At 37.3% G+C, this 16,640-nt stretch overlaps 1 pseudogene; it reads right to left on the bottom strand.

The window, feature by feature from the left end:
• Positions 1 to 507: 507 nt before the first annotated feature.
• LOC148977376 (uncharacterized) lies at positions 508 to 14,913 on the bottom strand (annotated as a pseudogene).
• Between the last annotated feature and the right edge of the window lie 1,727 nt (positions 14,914 to 16,640).

The raw sequence follows: 16,640 nt of genomic DNA, 5'->3' as shown, positions 1-16,640 counted from the left end.
CCTGTCTTCTGTCGGCCTGGGTCCTGAGAAGAGGGCCAGCTTTGCTGTGAATCTGAGAGAACCAGTTATGCTGTTGAATCCTCACCTGTCTTCTGTCGGCCTGGGTCCTGAGAAGAGGGCCAGCTTTGCTGTGGAACCTGAGAGAACCAGTTATGCTGTTGAATCCTCACCTGTCTTCTGTCGGCCTGGGTCCTGAGAAGAGGGCCAGCTTTGCTGTGGATTCTGTACTCTTCTCCGTCCATCCGAATCCTGTGAAAAGAGAAACTGTTCTGCTGTGAATTCGAGAGAACCAGTCCAGCTGTGAACCCTCACCTGCTCTGCCTACCTGAGTTTTGAGAAGAGCCAGCTATACGGCTGAAACTTCACCTTCCTTCAGCTGGCTGGAGGCCTTTTTACTTAATTTATTCAATAAAGACTGTGATTTTCTCTAACTGACTTGGCCTCTGTGTCCTCTGTGGTGTTGGCTCCTCGCGGTGGCACGTGTGTCGGGGGGGTTGGGACGGCCGGTCATCCGGCGTCCGGCCTCCCCGGTGACACTTGCATGCTTCCATTTAAAATATTTTCTCTGCACACGTTTATTTGATTGCTGGTGGGACATCTATTAGAATCCACTTTGCTAACCAGCTTCGTTAAAATGGCCTGCAGATTATCACTGTAAAGAAAAGAAAAAGGAAAAAACATCAACAATGACAAGATGTTGTAGCAATACTACAAAGGTTGTAGCAATACTACAAATGGCAATGTCATGAAACATACACAGAATCAGGATCAGTTTCTTCAGAGGAAACAGATAAAGGGGACCAGTTTGGAGGTGTAGGAGACCAGTGAGAACCCGAGATGCCAGGAGATCCAGGAGGTGAAGGTCCAGGAGACCACTGTGCATGCAGGTGTTTATGGGTAGGCGAAGGAATTGACAGGCATAGAGGTGAGAGAGAATGTGAAGGTGAAAGGGCAGACATGCGTGGAGGTGAAGGGGCAGACGTGCGTGGAGGTGCAATAGTGTAGGCCATCTGCAACTCCGATGGTACCTGGTGATGGGTAATAGAAGGTAAAGGCTGGTTTAGAATGCACAAAGAAATGGCATCAATACAGTTGAGGGGCCATTTAACACAGTCTATTTTTGCTGTGCTGCTCAGAGAAGATTTACCCATTTAAAATCTAATTGTTCAGTTTATGATCGGTTTATGCATGAGTCAAGTTGACATTTAGATGATCGTATTATAAGAAATGTATAATACAGGCTGTTTCATTCTCAATATTAAGTACTTTAGCCTCACAGAATATTCAAGGATGTGTATGCAGGTCATGTCATTAACTTTAAATGTCAGCCGGCGGCGAGCTCTGGCGAGAAGAGTTGAAGTCAAGTCAAATTTATGATAATGAGTTATGACGTGGTTCAGCAGCAACTGAATTTAGAAGTGCTTCTCTTAAAAGGATTCCAGAGGACACAGTCAAGTAACTTTCGTTCCGACCACATTAATTCCCAAGCAAAATAGACGAGGTTGATCATCTGAATTTGATAAGGTGCGCAACACTATAGGCAACATTTTCATGCTAGAACACTTGTTTTTCAGCAGGAACACAAATTAGATTAACACTAAACCATGAACAAAAAAGACACCACAAAAATGGCTTTTAATTTGTATTATTTAGTTAGCAAACATGTCACTATAATTGTTAAGTTCTTTCCATTGATCGCTCTTTCCATCGAAATTCCTGCATTTTTTTCTTACTTTCACATTTAAAAGATTCCATGAAGTTAACTTATACCCTACTTGGTCAGTCTGCCAAAATAACGATCAACATGCTTGTTTTTTTTGCGGCCTCTTCAAATGAAGTTTAAAAAAGACCAAGCATTCAATCTACGTCAGAGCATCCACAAATGTTTTTACGGCGGCGTTGACACGGCGGCGAGTGCGAATTTTGCCGGCGGTAGTGTAAAAGCAGTGAGAAAAAGTAGATACAGAATCAATTTGGAATTGACTTTATGCACAGCTGCACTTCTTACTGAACTTAAGCCAGCTCCTTGTTTCCTGCCTGCTATTGGCCAAACTTGATTAATTCAGGTGTGTCTGATTATTGTTGCCATGACTACTGAGGTCCGGCACACCTGAATCAATCAATTTGACCATTAATGGCAGACAGGAAACAAGGTGAGGAGCTGGCTTAAGTTCAGGAAGAAGTGCAGCTGTGCATAAGGCCAATTGGATCGTGACTCCCAGAATTTGATCGTGGGGAGGCTAAAGATTCCCACACCTCATGAAAACCTATTGCAGTACACCCCAAAATCAAGACTTTGTAAAAGGGCTTAATAGGACCACTTTAAACAGGCAGCATGCAACATTTATTCAATCAATGATAAAGACACTGCAAAAAAAACAAACAAACAAACACGTTACCTCTTCCTCAACTGCGGGAGTCCATAAAACATAGAGAGTTGAGAAACCCATTATGTTATGGTCCTCGATTGATCCTGACAGGGCATTACTGTGAATTGTAATGCCTGATGTGGCTTCTCTTATGCTAAAATGTTCAGTGGATGAGTCTTTTTTGCCCCACAAAATCAAACAATGTCTGGGGGAAAATAAATTTACATGGAAAGAAAAAAGAAATATTACCATGGATCCATCAAAATGGATAGTTATTTTTATGGAATGGTATTGTTTTTATTAAAAATGGCAATGTTGAATATATGCAATCAAAAACAGTTATATTTCCAACCCTGCTAAACTTTAATAAATGGATGGGTGCTGAGGACTGAACTAGAGCCCTCTGTAGAGCCCTGCTGTTTTCTTCATCCCACTCCTGCCCACCGAATTTCTGACCATTACCGCCCGCTCCCACAACGTGTGTTAAACTCCCGCCCACACCTGCAATATGCATGTCCACTCCCGCCCACACCCGCAAAACTCTGAGAATTTATTCCCGCACAATAATAGAGATGCATTGATTTTGTGTCTTCTCTCGTCCCGCAGGAAAAAACACGAATTTGTATTGTTGTTATTAAAGAGATTCATTGGGTTGGTTGTTTGTTTCGTTTCGTCACCGCATTTACATTGTTATTAATAGTGGATACTTTCACACGCTTTCATGTCCAAGTATCTGCTATTAGACCCGTTGAAGTGAAGTTTCTGTTCATAAGTGCTATGTGTGTTAACCCTATATAGCTTACCCTACATATAGTTAGGGTGATATACACGACTTAAAATATGATATTGCCCGCACAGCTCTTGCATTTCGTTTGGTCACACAACACACGGTGTCACTGTGGCCTTAAAGCTAATAAGCCTCTAAAGGGAATATGGCGAGTCCGTGGCACCAGACGGCAGCAGTTTAATAAAGCGTGACCGCGCTGGGGCGCTATAAACATAAACATTGACCAACATGGACTGAACATATCTGTTTGTTCAGTCCGTGTTGGTCAATGTTTATGTTTATCCAGTGTTCATGCGATGTGGATGGTATTAACTATTTGAATTTGTACTTTTGCCTTGACTGCCTTCTTCTGCCAGCATCACTCATGACAGATCACTAACAGGTCTTTTTTTTCTGCATCATTCAAAAACTTCTGTGATAGGAGAAAGAGTGAAGGCTGTCAAATTGAATTCCATTTCTCCTACCCCAAGAGGTCTCTTTCCCCTCCCCTATTACGAAGACATAACAAACAAAAAGAGGAGAGAGTAAATTTCAACTCACCAAGCTGTTTCCTCCATTAACAAAGCTTTCAACTATGTCATGTGGATGAGCCCCCAATTGTTACGACTTCCTACAATGCTATTTATTCTGATTTAGTAAATTTGAAAGGTTTTCTGTACAATGACACTAGCTTTTTAAATTTCCTACACTGTGTGTGTCTAGGGTGAATATTTAAACTTGGGTGTGTTAAATTAAGGCGGAATTCCAAAATATTCCTTAGAGTGGAAGAGGTTAATGTATTTTTGTTTAGATGACTTCTTGTCCCATTAACATGGGAGAGAGAGAGAGAGAGATAAAATAGGCTATACAGTGTCATTTGTATCTTTCTTCTATTGTATTTGTCCTATTGTTAGTAATAGTCTCCAATTGTGTTTATTTGCTCTTAATTCTAATAAATAAAAACATTATATGCATTACAATGTGATTAGTTAAAACATTTAATTTCGTGAGTGTGAGTGAGAGTGGGATGATAGAAATGTTATAATAGGAGGATGCAGTAATAACGAAGAGGTAAATGTTGTTGTAATTGTTGTTGTTGTTTTTTTTTTTGGAGTGAATTAGGTGAAAACAAGAATAGCATCGCTAAGAACCCAATATGGCAAACTTATAAACCCTAAACCTAGTGGCAGTGGACAGAAACCCCTTACCTCCAAGCAAAACTGGATCCTCAGTCATCTGGACTTTTTAAAGGCCCATGTGACACACAGACCCTCCGAATCAACTCTGAGAGTAAGGGATATAAAATGTCTGCAAACATAAGTTGTCTTGTCTTGTACTAGGCTACATCCCTTGCCTTAAATTGCACTCTGCACTGTCATCCTCTGATTTTATATTGCATGCAAAGGAGGTAGTAATGGCCTATGATCTGAAATATCATCTTCTGCTTCTTGCAGCCAGCCTCCAAGCAGCCCAGCATTGGAAGGGGAAACCTTAGAGTCTGTGCGTGGTGACACTGCTAAAAGGCCTTGGTTGGGCAGAACCAATTAAGGCAAAGTCATCAGACAGTAATATTGAGATGGCAAAACTCACATTGTTAAAACAGGTGCATTCAACACTATCTGCCACAAATTACTGTCTGGAGATGTTTGACCAGCAAGTAGCAAATGAGCTGAGAAATGTGAAAGATAATGCACTGCAGCTAAGACTAAGGAGAAATATCATGAATATGTTGTATGATGCTTAAGAGGCAGAGCGAGCAAGTCAGTACCAACTACCAACCACCATTTGTGGGGCCACCTTCATCTCAGACAAGGCCTTTCACATCTGTGCCAGTGCAATATCAGGTATACAGGCCCAGCACAACCCTCAAAGTGAACTGGACCAACGGCCCAAGTCTGCCTCAACCACTCTCTTTTGTAAGGATGCTTCCCACTGAGCAAGCGACGTCTGTGGACATATAAAACAGGTTGATATCACGTCCGTCCATCCAGGCCATGATCTGAACATCCATTTACAGCCAGCATTAGTTGATTAATGACAATGAGAAATTATGTCCAATCTGGCCATAATCTAAACGTCCACTGACAGCCAGATCTAGTTGAGAAAAGATGTTCATACTGGCTATAATCTGTCACGTCCAGTGACATCCAGAAACAGTTCATAAATGACGTGAATAAAGACGTCCAATCTGGCCATAATCTAAACGTCCACCGACAGCCAGATCTAGTTGATAAAAGACGTTTATACTGGATAAAATCTGGACGTCCGGTGACATCCAGAAACAGTCCATAAATGACGTGAATAAAGACGTCCAATCTGGCCATAATCTAAACGTCCGTTAACATTCACATTTTGTCAATAAATGACAGAAAATATGTTTATGCCACAAAAACGTCTTTTGAGAGAGCACAAACCTATGAATGAACTTAAATTCTCTAATTTTGTTGGTAGCCTGAATGATCAGTTGAGACTCAATTAAATGGATCAATTGACAGACTCCTCCCAAAACAAGACTATAAATTTATTTTTGTTTTTTTTATTTAGATGAAGAACGAGCAACAAAGAGATGAAAAAGGTTGCTATCACTCTTAGAAAAAAAGTTTCTATATAAAACCTTAAAAGGTTCTATACAGAACCCTTTAGGGTTCTTTGTAACCAGGAAAAAGGTTTTATGGAACCTTTTGCGTTAATTCATAATCATTTGTTTTGTCCTTTACAGATTAAATATTTAATATTATTGACAAACATCAAGACCCTAAAATGTATTTATGAATGCATGTGAATGATCACAAAGTTCAAGATATGGGGGTTAGAAAATGTATAAATTTATATCATTTTATGTAGTTAATCAATATCACACGAAGAGTGCCGTTTCAGTTTTTCTCCTCCAAAAATCAGCATGATTAAAATGTGATGTTAAGTTACTACAACAGTTTAATAAACAAAAATTAATGTAATATATGAATGAATAATAGCCTATAAAGAACCTTTGTGCCAAAAGGTTTCTTTCTTGTCATTATAGAACCTTTTTAGCATAAAAGGTTATTTGGAGTTGAGTAGCCTAAAGAACCCTACGCTTCATATATAGAACCCCAATGAACCCGTTTTTCTAAGGGGACAAAAGCAGACAGTGACACTTCTTCCAGTCTATATGGAATATTCGAAAGTTTTATATAAAATTATATTTATATAGTAGAAAAAAAATGATTAATTGTCTTTCTTTCCGTCTGTTTGAGGGTGATGGGTATTTCATAAATGGACCTTTGAAGGCATGGTTCCAAAAGATCATGTTCTATGCTGACCAACTTGACCTCAGCAAATCTGTTAACAATTTCACCCATATCTATTTGTCCAATTTTTTATAGCTTATTTTGTTGTTATTTATTTATTTATTTATAATGTGTATACTGTTTAGTAAAATTATATTAAAAAGTAATATGGATATTTTTCGGATAATATTATTCTTTTTTCTCTTTTTTTTCTGGTGAAAAAGGCGGTTATTGGTTACTCTTTCCAGTTTCAAGTAGTTTGTGATATACCTCCCCTGTAGAAACACAGTTCTACCTTAGTGTTAATAAATAATAGGGACGGTCAAAAATACATCGTCACAGACTGACTGTGACTCAAGACTTTTATTTTGAAAGGATTGAGACTGGGTATGCGCACTCAACAAACTGTTTCAGCATTACACATACACGCAAACTAAATACTGGCAAAATACACAATTCTTTTTGTGATTGTATGTTGGTAGCCGTTTTGTTTTGTGTTGTAACATCCCATCAGGTGCATCAAGTTTTTAGTTTAGGTGTTTTAAATGTTTAATGATTAGTAGCACATGACGATTAAACATTTTCACAGAAAAGAACACCAAAACACTTTATACAACAAGGTATTATTTAATTTCATTCAGCTACACAGTTAACATGCATTTCAAACAGCTACACATACCTTCCAGTACAACCCTCATTTGCCAAACCAGTACACAAGGAAGTAGCCATTTTTAAACTAGCATGTGCTCATGGAAGATTACTCCATCTGATTCTGACCTCATGGGGGAGGGAGGGAACCCTGTATGTAAGTTTTCTTCCTATATGTATTGTCTTTATTGGTTTGAGCCCTTTAAATTGTACTGGATATAAATGATGTATGATTCAGAGTTGAAATATAATGACAGTTTGTTTGTTTATGTCTTGTCACCTCTTTGTAATTTAGAGGTTTCTCCCTAAAATGGCATTTCCCAAAAATAGGAGGAGCTTAGGCCTATAAAACAGGCAGCCATTTTAGGGGAAGAGAGAGGTGTGGAGAGGTAAAAGCTTGTTTGTAGTTGTGGGCCTGTATATTGGCATAGCCAACTGATAGTGATGGCAAAATGAGGCTTCCTGAACCACTGAGACCTCGCAGCCCATTGCTTCACTCAAAGATTCATTACTCGAAGCTTCATTCAGTATTGCTCACTAGGGACACCTAGCTACTGTGCAAAGAAATAGCAAACAAATTATTTAATTCTGAAGCGATGACCTGAGCAGACTTATGATGTCCCCTGTCCTGTTTTATTTTATTTTTTTTCTTCTCACTGTTAATGTCTGTAACCTTTCATTTGCAATAATACAAATACCTGAGCAGACATTTGTCCATTGCCTGGGAATAAAATAAAATATGTATATTCTGTCTGAACTTACTTCTACAGAGACAACTCTCTCTCTCTCTCTCTCTCTCTCTCTCTCTCTCTCACACACACACACACACAGAGTTAATTAATTATTCATAAATGATTTGGATAGTGACAGTATGAACAATAAAAGTTACACTGTTGAGTGCAGTGCTTATGGTGGAGGGAGTGTAATAAAGTAAAGTGCAACAGAAAAAAGTGTGGTGTGGTAAAGGTTAAGAATTGTTTCTGGTGATTTTGTGTATTGAACTGTTACTATTTTTGTGCTGTGTTGTGCTTATGGGACTGGGGACGTAGAGGACCGAAGGAAGGATTAGAAATTATTTTTATTGAGGAACAGAATTTTTTCAAGTGTGTTCAGGCTTAGACATTAAATATTATACAGCCATATAGTGAGGATTATTAGCTATATCAAGACAGTAAAATAATAATAAGCTCTTTCTTGCTGGCTCCATTACAAGAAAAAAGGATTAGGTCACAAAAATCAAACAATTCCAAAAGGGCAATCTAAATCAAAAACCAGTCCAAATCCAAAGCAATCAAAATCTTATCTAATTAATATAACAATACTATAATATAGCTATAATTAATACTAACAATAAACTATAACTAATCTAACCTAATAATGTAATAATATACAGCCCTTACACATATATTGCACAATAACGACGATGAAACATCCTCTCTAACTCTGACTCCCTGACGCTACTTCAACTGATTCAATTACTCCTGACAACACCCACAAGGTGGCGCGAGATTCGAACAAACGACACTCAGACCGAACCGATGACGTTTTCACACAAACCGAGGCCTCGTTTGTCATCAGTCACGTGATTTTCACGTTAACAACACAAGCCTCGAATCGCGGCTTCATCTGGCACGCCCCTTTTTGCTCGACACAAGCTCCGACGCCTCGCTTCAAATGTCACATCACTACCAACTGACATTCGTTTATGTAAATCAATTTTGATTTATTTTCTTTCGTATTATGATTTTTGATTTGTTTTTCTGAAGATTTGCCTATTCCTGATGGGTATTGATTTATCTTTTTGCACCTTTTGGAATTAAAACCACACTGGACTGTGTTTTTCTGCCCTTGTCACTTCATTTATACCTCTGGCCGTTGGTACATCCTAACATACATTATTTAGATTTTTTTTTAAAAAAACTTTAATAACATGAGACTGAGATTTTTTTATTGATCAAACTTGCTCGGAATACAAAGTTTCTAGTTCTGTGGCGGACTGATATGTGACTGCAGTCCGGTCTGCGCATCAGTCTCCGGCTTTCCGCAGTCCGCACCTTAACTGCCTGAAGGCTGTCTTCGTATAGTGTCGCTGTCTCGCACTTGACAATCAAGAGCTTGTTGTAAGTATGTTTTAATATGGGTAATAATATAGAGAGTGATTCCCGAAATGTTATCATGAAGTTTTTTTTTCATTAGTCGCAGTTGGTCCAGTCAATTCATCAATCAAATGTGTTTTCCTCTAAATGGACGTGCTAGCTAATCAACTAACGTTACTTAAGTTAGCTTAGTTGGCGCCAATCAGCCTCAACCGGACTTTCTATGGCAAGCAGTTTTAACATTTACTAATTTAAACCGGCTAAGTTAGTATTTTAATATTTTTAGATACTATTCCACTAAGTTAGTACTTATTCATTAGCAACTATGCTTATTCTTTAGCTAACTTACTAGTCAGAACACAATTCAATTAAAAATGTAAAATAAATAATCTTGCTAGTAACATTTGGAATAAGTTACTAGTATCTAATATAAAGGTACTAGTATTGAATAAGTACTAGTAGCAAGTTAATAAGTACTAGTTTTACATTGCACTATTAGAAATTACTACAGCGAGAATTAACAAAGCCAAACCAAAAACACTTAAGGTCTGGACTGAATTTGTTACAAAGCTATCTCATATCATAATTCAATAGGTCACACTGATTACTTCTGAGCGTTTTCAAGGAGGAGCAGTGGTAATCCTGGAGCTGTGCTGGTATTGCTATTCCACCCCCTAACTTATTAATATACATGTTTATGTGTATTTTATTTGTTTTTAGTACAAGCAAACCCTGGTTTTGTACATAGTTAAATGTGGTCGCACTTGTGGACCATGTTAAAAAACCTTGAAATAAATAGATAATCATAAAAAAATAAGTACTAGTATCTAAATATGATAGTATTTAAGAAATAAGTCCTATCTTTTGAATAAGTAACATTACTAGTATCTACTGAATAAGTACTAATATCTATTGAATAAGTACTAGTCTATTGAATAAGTGTCTAAGGAATAAGTACTAGTATCTATTGAATAAGTACTATAGTGTCTATTGAATAAGTAATGAATAATTACTAGAGTCTATTTAATAACTAGTGTCTAAAGTAATGAATAAGTACTAGTACTAGAGAGTGTGCTTTCAGTCTACTTTCAATATACTTTTCACATACTTAACAAAATTATACTTAAGTATACTTGGCTTATACTGACAAGTATACAGAAAAGTCTAAGTACTTAATCATTTGATCAAGATATACTAAAGAAAAGTAATTCTTTCTGAATACTGAAAGTTTAAGTGTACTTGGCTTGTACTTGTGTTTACTCTATCTATTTAAATAATTTTCACATGCAAGTTAACATGCAAGTTAACATCAAGTCTGCATGCTTAAAGTACAGTTAATGGTTTATTTCAAGCATAAATACTATAAGCTAATTGGAAACTTATGCATGTGGAATTTTCACTTTATTTCCTTATTTGGAGGACCAATCTTCTTACTGTTGACGTTGCGGCGGCGCGGATTGATAGAAATGGATAGAAAATAGTGCCGCATTAAAACTGAGGTATGAATTTTGCCCGGCGTGTTTTTTGTGTGATAAATTAATCAAGCTTTGAAACGCAAATCATTTTTTCACGTAAAAACGCACAGTTTTGTGGGAGTACTTCATTGAAAAACTTCCAGCGGTCAGAACTCTGACCAGGGGGGTCACAACAGAGTGGGTCAGTGTGTATGCACTATAGTGCTGGTAAGGATGCATACAACTTCATGTCTTAAATGGGCGAACTAACCCTTTCATGATCTCATCTGTTATATCTTCAACTGTTCCATTAATGGCCGTCCTTCCAGTGAGGTGATCGTATAGCATATCTGAGAGGAAGCGAGGACCTGGACCACCGTGAACAATAGAAACCGCAATCATCTGCCCCGCAAGGAAGTATTCATCTTCTCTGGCAGCTATAGTAAATTGTTTTGTCCAGTTAGTATAAAACAAGACAATTATGAATAGGGCAGATGAAAAGTAGTAAACAATTTACCTGCACTGTTGAAGGTGAGAAATCTCCTATTTTCTGGACCATCAAAGATTCTTCGTGTCCTTAAACAGTCCATTAGGAGGATTAGAAACTCACGTTTGGGACCACCTGTGTCCACTGCATCTTCAGTTGTGCCTTCGTCATCCGTGAATTTAACAAGCATGTCGTGTAATGGGTTGTATGATGCACGTCTGAATCCACGAACTGCTCCATCCCAAACATTGGCTCTATTTATGTTGAATCTGCTGCAACATGTTTTTATTATCTTCAATGCGAGATCTGACACAATGTCTGCAGAAGTTAATACATCCGTTCTGTAATAAATAGAGTTTTTGATAGTTAAGTAAAATGATAATAAAATAAAACAATTAGTCAATAAATTTAGAAACATGACATTGAGATGGAATACTTAATAAATTAAAGGGATAGTTCACCCAAAAATGAAAATTCTGTCAGTATTTACTCACCCTCATGTTGTTCCAAACCTCTGTGTTTATTTGTTCTGCTGAACACAAAGGAAGATATTTGGAAGAATGTTTTAATCAAACAGATCTCAATCCCCATTGACTTCCACACTAGGAAAAATACATACTGGTAGTCAATGGGGAACGAGATCTGTTTGATTAAAAGATTCTTCCAAATATCTTCCTTTGTGTTCAGCAGAACAAATAAACAGAGGTTTGGAACAACATGAGGGTGAGTAAATACTAACAGAATTTTCATTTTTGGGTGAACTAACCCTTTAAGTACCTTTCTTCTTGAACATCTTGTCTGCTCTCATCAGATGCTTCCGAGTCACTGTCGATTATTATTGGGGCATAGAGACGCGTGTAATTGCTGTAAAAAGACAGATTAACAAGAATTTACATTAAAGCAAATCATTTATTTTTTTTAAACTCTTTTTGAGATAATACAAGTGGCTTACCTGTAGCACTTTTGTTGGCCATGTGTGTGTTCTTGTGCTTCCTAGATTTGTCAGAAATATAACAATTATTAAAATAACATTATAACTTACCATTATAAAGACTGAATCATTTTTTTCATTCGTTGTAACAAAGTAACTTTGCAAGGTATGAACAATTATGAACTTGGTCCAAAAAAGGCAGAGAGAGATCAGGGGGTCTGAAAAACAACTACTGTGAATTAATTTGAACAACTCCACTCCTAACCACTAAATGTCCTGTTAACTATGCTAATACCTGTTTGATGTGCTTCCTGCATTTGATGTGCTTCCTGCATTTGGTGTGCATGCTTCATCTGGAAAATCCCATATCTGTAAAGAAACAAACAAGCCACTTGTTACAAAGAGTTACAATTAAATGTTATATTTATTTAAGGAGACATGCAGTTAAATGCACCCACCAAAGTGTCACTCTCATAATATGGACTGTGAGAGAGGTAGACTTTACTTGCACTTCACTGTCTTCACTAGAAGAATCCCCAGAGCAGTCTTCAAACAACAATGAAAGTAATAAATTCACTTTGATTTAAACCCATTAGTGTAAATAGTGTTGTATATGTCTTTGTAAGATTTTCTTTAAATTAAATATGCTTAACATTAGCTAAAAAGTCTTGAAATGTGCATATAGACGAATCCGGCGAAACTACCGGAAGCAAGCGGGGCGCCATTACTGAGCTGTTGCTGGGTAGCGTTGCGCCATTGCCTCCTGGTGACCGTGATTTTGCCAAGTAAGATGTGTTCCTGTCCACTGGAATAAACAGCCCGCGATTTACGACTGTCACTAATGTTACAACGTTACCCCTTGTATAATGTCGAGTGGGTAAACAGTTTCCGGTATAAATTGTTTCAATGGTGGCAGTAAAATTTCAATTTTGAAGAGAAAAGACTGTGAATACCCCGGGTCGACTGCCCCTGTCTGGTGCCGTACGGTTTACAGATTTCCTGGGCGAGTACAAGACGTGGACATTCGCGTATAATAACAATTATTTAATGACATAAGTAAAAAAAATATAATAAATATGTGATATAGTGATCAGCAAAATCTCCTCTCTTGCTATTTGTTCTATTCAATTAACATGCTATGGTCATTAAATGGCTTTCCTGAGCTAAATGTAACGTTATGTGACATAATTGTTTTCCTGCTGTTATATTGACCTCTTCCCATGGTTTAAAAACACTAATTGGTCGATATTATGTATACTTTCTAGTTGTAACGTTACCTTACCCTTGCCTGTTGCAGTGTGAAAATGAGATAAATAATGGACACAAATGAAAAACATGAATTTGTTTATTTGATTTCATTCATTTATTTATTTATTGTTGCCAAATGGACAGATCTTTTTATAGTTTCCTCGTTAGCAAACGTTAGCCTAGCTAGCTTGCCAAGCTATTTTCATAAATAACGTTAATCTGTAAGATCGTTTGTACCTTCATCTGTGACTGGAGGCCACTGCAGTCACAGATCAAACCAACAAGTCATTCTGCCTGGCTGTAGCTGTCATCGAGGGTGAATTCGCGTTATCACCGAGGTTTGTTTACATACCGGTGCACATGTCTATGCCTGTGTAACAGCTCAGTAATGGCGTCGCCACAAGATGGCAGCCTACACAGAACGCTCGTCGGATTCGTCTATAAACAGAGTTATTCTTTGATAAGCCTTTCCAATTGCCTCTTTGTACAGGTGTAGTTTGAAAGGGGTGTTTGTTCCTGGAATGTTCTTCACCTCTGAACCATCTGGGTACAGCAATACATAGGGGCCCCTCTTCCATATCCTGATTAAAATCTCTTACTTTCTTTTCAGCAGCAATTAAAAGTTGCTCAGATGACCAAATAGGTTGAACATCAAGAGGCAGGGTATTCCCTCTGATAGGCTTTAAAACACCACCATGTCTCCACATAACTCCAACATAAATCTACACATGAAAAGACTAAATAAAAATGTTAGGTGTTACAAACTGAAATTTAAAATTACCTTTAACTTGGGGCATGTGACAATTTTATAAAATATTTATAAAAACTATTTTGTCATGAAACATAAAACTGATAGATTAAAAGATAATCATGTTTTTGAAAATAGTTAATCTTTTTTCAAAATAGTGACATCTTTTCTCAATTCCACAACTGGGCTGAAATCCATGGGAAACAGGTATCATGATTCTATATCCTTTAAAGTAATTATGAAATGGAAGTTGAAATAGTCTTGATCCCTATTGTGGCATATAAAGATACCTTCACTGTTTTTTAATCCTTCTTAGATTCCTGACTTTTCTTAGTAAAGAAGGTTTTCCTCTCCTTCTCCTCCAAAGCCCTGAACTTCATGAAGGAATCCACTGTGCTTCCCAGATAGCAAACTGACATTGAATCAACGTGGAAATATGACATCGAAACAACGTTGATCTGACATTGTTTTGGTCATCGAATTAACGTCGAACCAATCAACTTGAAATCAACGCGTTGTTTCAACGTTATGAAAGCAAACCAATTTTCGATTTTCATTTACCTTTGAAGAATGCCGCGTCTGACGTTGGTTCAACGTTAATTCGATGAGCAAAATCAACGTTGTTTCAATGTCATGAGAGACGTCATTTCCACGCTGATTCAATGTCAGTTTGCTGTCTGGGTTCTGTCTGATTTCCCTGCTTCAAACACATTGTCATATAAAGTTCTCTCAAATTTCACTCGACAGTTCACCAAGCAGATATTGTTGCCTACCTGCACTCGTGCTTGCCTCATTTTCACCAGGAACTTTATTTTTCAGAAATGTTATGTTTTTACCACATGCACTGCAAAACGCAGGACAGTTTTCCATTGTAGCGCCACAAAACGGACAATACATTGTGATCTGCAAAAAGAATTACTAACCTTAGTTTAGGGAAGAAGCAGTCTGTTAGGGCATTCAGACTAAAATAATCTTTTGAAATAAAATGTTGACTCAAAATCATAGTGACTATACTTTTTTTGCAAGTACACAGTAATTAAAATATCTTCTACAAATATTGTGTTTAACAATGCTAAAAGTAAACATATATGTTAATATTTACTTGCTTTTACTTACATTCACATTCTTCTTGTCGTGTGTCTGTGCGAGTGAAAAGCATCCAGTCCACCAACGATAACCATAGACAGATGGGCGATTGAGAGCAATTAACCATTTACGGAGACCATCTGCCCCCTGGTGGTCGGGAGCATTTCCGTTGTGTTGTGGCTATTTCGTTGTGTTGTGGATATTTCGTTGTGTTGTGGCTTGTTTCCGTTGTGTTGTGAACTTATGTTTGCTTTTTGAATTTCGTTGTGTTGTGCACTACTGGGCCACCGTAGTTCACCCACAAATGGAAATTCTATCATTAATTACTCACCTTCATGTCGTTCCAAACAAGTGAGACTTTTTCATGTTCACAACACAAACAAACATGTTTTTAATGAAATCAGAGAGGTTCCTGTCCCTCCATTGACAATCTACGTAACTACCAATTTCAAGCCCCAGACAAAAGTACATCATTATAGTACTCCATGCGACTCCAGTGGTTTAACATAAATGTTTATTACAGTTTTTCTCAATTGCTAAAACACTAAAATCTATTGGCTGAACAAAGTTCTCAATTGCCTGAACTCATTTAGCTAATTGTGGAGTCTGTTGTCAATCCCACAAACAATTTCACATGGTACAACACAATTTGCAGATCTCACTTAGACTTTTCAGCAAAACTCTGAACACATTCTCATTCTCAAAACACATTCTGCACTCCAATGCACATATCATCCATACTGGTAAACACAAGTGGCAACAATCAAATTCAAATGGAGAACAAATGTCATTTGATTGAACACAACCACTCAAAACTGATTCAACCTGTTTCAAATGATGTGACAACCAATATTAGCCAGTTCAGAGAGCAAACTTACAGTTTTTCTCGATTGTTTACACACATTTTCTGAAAGAATGCCTCATATTCTCAGAACTCTACACACATCTAAAAACACAATTGGCAAAACCCCTCAATTCTCCTGCAAAATGAAACTTTACATTCAAAACAATGTTATTTCTTCTCAAAATGGTATTTTGTTTTCAAATGACACACACAAACCATCATATGAATAGACATTTATATAAACCAGTTAAACACTGATGTGCTCAATGTAAAACACTATGATCAATGGAAAACACTTCTTCTCCATTCATCATAATGACTTGGGCCTTTTTTGTTCAGTGTTACACTTACTACAGACATTACATACATAAGTGTGTTGTAAAATATTTGAGAATATTGTTTTTATACCCAGAACATACAAATACACGGTAACAAATATATTTTATTTTTCCCACAAAATCAATGGGAGATAGATCCCACATTTTGTACACCCCAACCAACACAAAGTTGCACATACAGTGGTCTACATACAAAACAACAGAATTTTTTATGCTGTTACAGTAAAAAAAAGAAATAAAACATATCTATGCTGCATTCTCTCTTTGGTTTTGGTATTTTATGCTAAAGCTCTGATTGCTAATTGTAAAACTGTGTGACGGGTGTTTGCCCATGTGACGAGTCAGTGTGAATATTT

The sequence above is a fragment of the Pimephales promelas genome, chromosome 10, assembly GCF_988280905.1.
Source record: "Pimephales promelas chromosome 10, fPimPro1.hap1.1, whole genome shotgun sequence".
Lineage (NCBI taxonomy): Eukaryota > Metazoa > Chordata > Actinopteri > Cypriniformes > Leuciscidae > Pimephales > Pimephales promelas.
This window is presented reverse-complemented; position numbering and strand designations above follow the sequence as displayed.